Below are 7406 nucleotides of genomic sequence, written 5' to 3' on the forward strand. Positions count from 1 at the left end.
AATCTTGCAAAATCCTCTCTCACTCCTCACTCACCATTTTCGACCAACATCTCTCTCCCTCATTCTCTCACTTTCCTCCATTTTCCTCCATTGAAGAGACCTTCGGAGCTTCCAAAAATTCTTACCAAACACCTCAATCCACTCTCAAATCTTCCATATACACATCCTAGCTACTTGAATTCAAGAGAATCATTGAAGAAGGGCTTCAAAGCTAGAGTGAGAAAGTGTGAGTCTTGGTAAGAATTTGGGTAAGTGACCATGTATTCCATAAATCTTGCTTGAATGATGTTGTATGTGAGTATTCTTGAAAGATTGAAGCAAGAAAATCACCCTCTCCCTTTTTCCAAAATTTTCGAAAAAAATGGGTCTTCAACCCTTAAAAAAATTTCCTTTTTCTTTTCTTGATTTGGGGTGAAAAATGAGATTTATATGATGTTTGTTGATGATTGATGTGTGTTGTGAAGTATGTGCCTTGAGATGTGAAAGTTCGATGGAGTTTAGTTTACCCAAAATTGGGAACTTTTGAGTCAATGATTAAAATGATGAATTGATGATGAAGATGAGTCTATGAGATGTATATGATGATGATTGATGGAGTAAATTGAGTATATGATGTCAATTGATGATTTTGATGTGAGTTAGTTTAATAAAATTAGGGATATGTGTATCCATGTTCTAATTTGTAAATTGATGGTTTATATGTGAGATAAATTGGTTAAGATTGATAGATCTATGATTAGATTAAGGTTTCATATGTGTTTATAAAATTTCAAAGAGTTTAGTTTAGTAAAAATTAGGACTTTTTGGTCTATGTGTTATTTAAGTGATTTGGCTTAAGATATATGTTTTTAAGCATGATAGTAGTGTCTTTTTATCTTTGATTAAGTCTATTGTAGGCTAAGTAAAATTTTGACTTAGTTTAGTTTATATGAGTTTTTGAGTTCTTGTATGATGTGAGGTTGATGCTTGGTAAAATGAGGTCTAATTGCTCTATGATCATTATGTGAACATTTGTCATGTTTTGTTAAGAGTTTTATGTTGATACATGGATTTTCATTAAAATCTAGTTTACATGATAAAAAGAGAATAAATATGTGTATAATGAGTTATGTGATGTGAAAGATCATGTTTGAGTATTTGAGTAATTTCGAGCATGAAAATGAAAAGAGAATTTGATTGATGCGTTCGTTGAAACGTTTTCCATGAGATTTGAGTTTATGATGAAAGAAAAGAGTCGAGATTGAGTATTATGAGTATTATGTTGTACTTGAATGTTTTTGAGTGCTATAAGTCCTTAAAATGAGCTTTGATGAGTTTGCTTTGAAGAAATGTTGAGTTGAGCATGTGTGCTTGTGTGTATGAATTCGGAGTCATTTTTCATGACGTACTGACCTACTGTTTTAGAGGGGTTTTTAATACTCAAACACCATGAAAATTTTATGGTAAGTATATTTGAGAGTTTTGAGCACACCGGTAAAATTCCAAGTCATTTGGACTTCGTTTACTATTTTTTATAAAATGTAAAACCAAAACTGCTACGTTCTGCCGAATTGTTCGGTGAGTAGCCAATAAAGTCACCTATTCCAGTATCTTCCCATAACATTATGGAATCCATATTTTTATTGTTAATACAATATTGTCTTATATATCTACTCACTAAATTTCAGACCTTTTTGACAACGTTTACTATTTTTCAAAAATCAAACTTTTCGGTTGCTAAAAACTGCCGAATATGGTAGACTGTAGTAAAACAGTAATATCTCCTAAACTACTTGGAGTTTTTGATCCTACTTTTTTTTTAAATGAAACTAGACTCCAAGAAGTTTCTTTTGGTGTAAGTTACGACTCCAGGAGAGTTCTGTACAGAGTCTGGTGAGGTTTTGAAGTTGAGTCAGTGCAGAGTGAAGTTTGTTTTTGACTTGTCTATGTGTGTTTTTCATATGCTTAAGTGTTTATACTTGTTTATGTGCTTGATTGCTATGAGTTTGAGCCGAGTTGAGAGTTAAGTTGATAATAGGATGTAACACCCCGTACTTTTCCTCATGTTGTGAGATAGTGTCTTAACACTAATAAGAGTACCGAGATGTCGAATTACGAGACTATTTTTTTTTATGAGCAGATAAGACGGATTGTCTTTTAAATAGAGATACGAGTGAATAAACCGATGATGGAATTAGAGTGATGAGATTTGAGAAATGAGTTGAGATAGAGATGCTGATTGATTTTAAGCTGAGATTTTATTTTATTTCCAACTACCGGGAATAGAGTTACCGGATACTGATTTATTAGAGATTGACTGTCCTATTAAGAAAAATAGGAATACTGAGTTGAAAATAGAGTCGAGGAAGAAAGAGTGAGAATCTTCGATAAATAGAGTCGGTCAGAGAGACGTCTAGCTTATTTGAGCCTGCCGACTATTTTGATGTGATGTTATGTGAATTTACATGACTGAATGATTATGTGATTTTCGTGATGTGTGTCACTGTGATCGAGTTATTATGATTTTTATTCGAGACCTTAGCATTTGCAATTTTGATTGAGTTTCCAAAGCAAGTATGGGTTATTTTTATCGAGAAATCGAATGATGCCGGTTTATGAAAATTTTTCCGAGCATAATATTTTTTTTTAAATTATTTTTCTTCCTACGAAGAGGAATAATATATATATGTGAGTGCACTAATATGAGTGCTATAATTATTATTTTGGTCACATGAATAATTATGATGTGGTATTTTATTAATGAGTGACTTTACCATAGTTTTGTGATTTTATTTGATCACCTTTCACACACTTTATTTAATTACCCATACCATATGTTATATGCCTAAATTTTGCTAAGTAAAGAATTGAGAGAGTAGAGATTTAGAGAGTAGAGATTAAGAGAGTGTAGAGATTTAGAGAGAGAGAGATCAAGGCATTAATGCCAAATATTCTCTTAGATTCACAAATCTTTCCAAAGATTAGCCAAATCCTTCTATATCTTGCAAAGGATTTTCCTCTCTCTTCTCCACCCCATTTTCGATCTCTCTCCCTCTCCCTCATCTCTCACTTCACTTTCCTCCATTGTTAGCCATTGATGAAACCTTCGAAGCTTCACCCAAGTATGCCAAACACATAAATCACTACTTAAATCCTCCATAAACACATCCTATTAACTTGAATTCAAGAGAATCCTTGAAGGAAGGCTTCAAGACTAGAGAGAGAAAGTTTGAGTTTTGGTGAAGAACTTGAGTAAGTAATCTCTATATTTATAGATTAGACTTGTATGATGATATATATGAGTATACTTGAAGGATTGGAGCAAGAAATCACCCCCTCCCTTTTTCTTCATAATTTTCGAAAATTTGGGTGTTCTACCCTTCAAAAATTTTTCTTTTTCTTTCCTTGAATTGAGGTGAGAAAAATGATCTATGTGATGTTTGGTAATGATTTGTGTGTGTTTTGAAAAGCTATGCTTTGTGATGTAAAAAAATTTGGTTGAGTAAGTTTACCCCAATTTGGGAATTTTTGAGTTGATGATCAAGGTGATGAATTGATGATGAATATGAGTCCATGAGATGTATATGATGATGATTGATGGAGTAAATTGAGTATATGTTGTCAAATGATGATTTTGATATGAGTTAGTTTACTAAAATTAGGGCTATGTGCATCTATGCTCAAATTTGTAAATTGATGGAGTATATGTGAGTTTAAATGGTTAAGATTGATAGATATATGATGAGATTAAAGATCCATGTGAGTTTATAAAATTTCTTAGAGTTTAGTTTAATAAAAATTGGGACTTTCTTGTATATATGTCTATTAAGTGTTTTGGCTTAAAATATATGTTTTTGAGCATGATATTAGTGTTTTATTATGTATGATTAAGTCTATTGTTAACTAAGTAAAAATTTGACTTGAGATGGTTTATGAGAATTTTTGAGTTTTCATATTTTTAAGAAGTCGATGATTGATAGAATGTGGTCTATTTTGATCTATGACCATTATGTGAAAGATGTCATGCTTTTGTTGAGAATTTTATGTTGATATATGAGTTTTTCACTAGAGTTAGTTTACATGATAAAAAGGGAAATATATGTGTAAAATGAGTTACATGATGTATGGAGTCAATAATGAATGATTGAGTGTTTTTGAGCATGAGATTGAAAAGAGAATTTGATTGATACGTTGTTGAAACGTTTCCCTTGAGATTTGAGTTAAGATGTAAAAGAGGAGAGTTAATTTGAGTATGATGAGTATTTTAATGTTTTTGAATGTTTTTGAGTGTTATATGTGTTTAAATTGAGTTTTGATTGGTTTTCCTTGAAGGAATGTTGAATTGAGCATTTAAGAGTTTGAGATGAGTTTTTGATGATTTTTCGTAGGCTACTGACCTACTGTGATCGACGGTTTGTCGATGTCAAAAAGCTTTGAAAATTTTACAGAATGTCCCTAAATGAGTCTTGAGCACCTCAGTAAAATTTCAAGTCATTTGGACTTGATTTACTATTTTTATAAAATGCAAAACCAAATCTGCACATTTCTGCCGAGAATTTCAGAGAACAGGGGACAAAGTCATTCATTTCAGTGACTTCCTGTGTGATCTAGCTTTCCAAATTTTTATGGTATCAACCTTACTGTATGGGCTAGATATCCACCAAATTTGAGCGCAGTTTGACAACGTTTACTATTTTTGAAAAATCAAACTTTTCGATTGCTCAAAACTGCCGAATATGGTAGACCGTGGTAAAAACGCCATATCTCCCAAACCACTTGGAGTTTCTGACTCTACTTTTTTTTAAATGAAACTAGACTCAAATACCTTTCTTTTGGTATGAGTCTGGAGTCCAGGGGATGTCGGAGTCAGAACGTGTTAAAGTTTGAAGTCGAGTCTGTGTAAAAACAGAACATGCCTTGATGATGTTTGATGGTATTTTCTTATGTGCCTTATGTGATTGTGTTGCCTAAGTGTTTGAATGAGATTAGACGAGTCTTATATGAGAGATGAATCAAGACCTAGAACCATGATTTTCTTGAACCCTATCCTTGGACTTAAGGATTTGAAATGAGTAAAGAGTTTATGTAGAGTTGATTAAGAGATAGAATATAATATAGAGCATGAGTTGAGGCATGAGTTTTTGTCGTTGAGTTTCTAATCGGGATTCATTTTATGACATGAACCTTCGATGATGACGATGATCCCTGAAGACACGAGCAGAGCAAGGAAGTAAGTAACTCCACTTTGACGGGAGTTTTTGAGTAAGGTCTTCAGGTGGGCAATATTTTGAGTATATGTTTATCATATGAGCTTTCTAAAATGATTTGATGATGTTATGAGATTAACAAATGTTTTGAGATAAATGATATTTGAGAATTGTTTGACTTGCCAATTTTTTTTGATGTTGAGCTTGTGTGTTACCCTCTACTGATGAGACGAATTCGGTCCTGCCACAAGCGGGATTTTGTGCACAGAGGTGACTGTGAGCCGTCTTCGGGTCGGCCGGTCACGGTACTTGAGAGGGAGGCCTACTTCTCAGTACCTTTGATGATGAGTAGTGGATGTGGTACATACATGATGAATGTTTAAACTGCGCAGTTACTTATTTATGATGTTGATTATGAAAACTGCATGCACAGATTCATTGATACTAACTTATTTCTGTGTATTGCTGAGACGTGGCAAGTTTCAAACTTATAGCTCTAAGAGCGCCTTTCTTGTTTTTCGGCATTTGCCCACTGAGTATTATATACTCACGCCCTGCATGTATTTCTAAATGTGCAGGCTAAGCGAGGAGTGAGATTGGTCTGGTGCTGGTGGGGGATCGTTGGATGACGTATTTACTTTATCGTATTTCCTTTTTATCGATAAAGTCTTGATGTGAAGTTACTTTAAATATGAAGCAAGTAATATACTCACGGTTATGTGTCTCCATACATGTAACTGGTTCGCCTTTTGCTGCGATACTCTGCATATTATGTTTCCTTATGAAAAATAAGCTATACCTGTTTTGTTTTTGTTCGTGAATTTCCTGATAATTAAAAAGTTATAACGACGTTGACGATTTTACCCTTGGGTTCAATTGATAATATTTTCCTTAGCATGCTTTGATGTGAGCTTCCGCTTGATGTTCGACCTACTCTTCTATTCCTTTATTCTTTAAAAATAGTCGTATCGATACTCGTACCCCACTATCACTAGTGTCGGGATTTCGGGCTGCGACATAGGACGTGTGAATCCTTAGAAGCCGAGTATACCTAGGGATTGAGTTTTAATGGGTAAATAGACGTTGAGTGAGAAGTTATAGTTTGAGATGAGATTGGATTTAGAAATTGAGTTTCTGACTAAGGTTTGTTTTATCACATGAACCTTCAATGACGATGACGATGTGATGATGATATATGAAGGCCGAGCGAGACGAAGAAGTAAGTCGCCTGTTTTCTTTCCGAAATTAGCGAAGGACTTCAGGTGGACAATATTTTGAGTATACATATATCATACGAGCTTTCTAAACTGTTTTGATGATGTTATGAATTTATCAAATGTTTTGAGATAAATAATGTTTGAGAACTGTTTGACTTGCCGATTTTTGTTGATAATGACTTGTGTGTTACCCTCTACTGAGACGAATTCGGTCCTGCCACAAGCGGGATTTTGTGCACAGAGGTGACTGTGAGCCGTCTTCGGGTCGGCCGCTCACGGTACTTGAGAGGGAGGCCTACTTCTCAGTACCTTTGGTAATAACGAGTTGTAGATGTGGTGCATACATGTTGAGATCTTTGACTGCAGTCGTTTCTTTATGATATCATGATTATTGAAACTGCTTACACAGGTTCATTTACGTTAAATTTATTCCTGTGTATTGCTGAGATGGGGCAAGTTTCAAACATATAGCTCTAAGAGCACCTTTCTTGTTTTTTTTCGGCGTTTGCCCACTGATTATTATGTACTCACGCCCTGCATGTATTTCTAAATGTGCAGGCTAAGCGAGGAGCGAGAATGGTCTGGTGCTGGTGGGGATTTGTTTAGCTGATGTATTTACTTTATCGCTTTTCCTTTTTGTCGATAAAGTCTTGATGAATGAGATACTTTGTTTTCTTTTGAATCAAGCAATGTACTCGTGGTTATATGTCTTCATACATGTAATCGATTCGCCTTTTGCTGCGATACTCTGAATATTATGATTCCTTATGAAAAATGAACTATACCCGCTTTGTTTTTGTTCTTGAAATTCCTGATAATTACGAAGTTATGACGATGTTGACGTTTATACCATTGGAGTTGATTTATGGAGTTTTCCTTAGCACTTTTTCATGCGAGCTTCCGCTTGATGTTCAATCTATTCTTCTTGTCTGTTATTCTTTTAAAATAGTCGTATCGATACTCGGTCCACACTATCACTAGCGACGAGGATCGGGCTGCGACA

The 7406-nt window shown here is 34.4% G+C and overlaps 1 long non-coding RNA gene across 1 annotated transcript; it reads left to right on the forward strand.

The window, feature by feature from the left end:
* The first annotated feature begins 2669 nt into the window (after nt 1-2669).
* Nucleotides 2670-6083, forward strand: LOC130988967 (uncharacterized). The gene is made up of 3 exons (XR_009090345.1): nt 2670-3231; nt 5191-5254; nt 5765-6083. It is a non-coding gene; the product is annotated as an uncharacterized LOC130988967 (long non-coding RNA).
* Nucleotides 6084-7406: the final 1323 nt, after the last annotated feature.

This window comes from Salvia miltiorrhiza, chromosome 6 (assembly GCF_028751815.1).
Source record: "Salvia miltiorrhiza cultivar Shanhuang (shh) chromosome 6, IMPLAD_Smil_shh, whole genome shotgun sequence".
NCBI lineage: Eukaryota > Viridiplantae > Streptophyta > Magnoliopsida > Lamiales > Lamiaceae > Salvia > Salvia miltiorrhiza.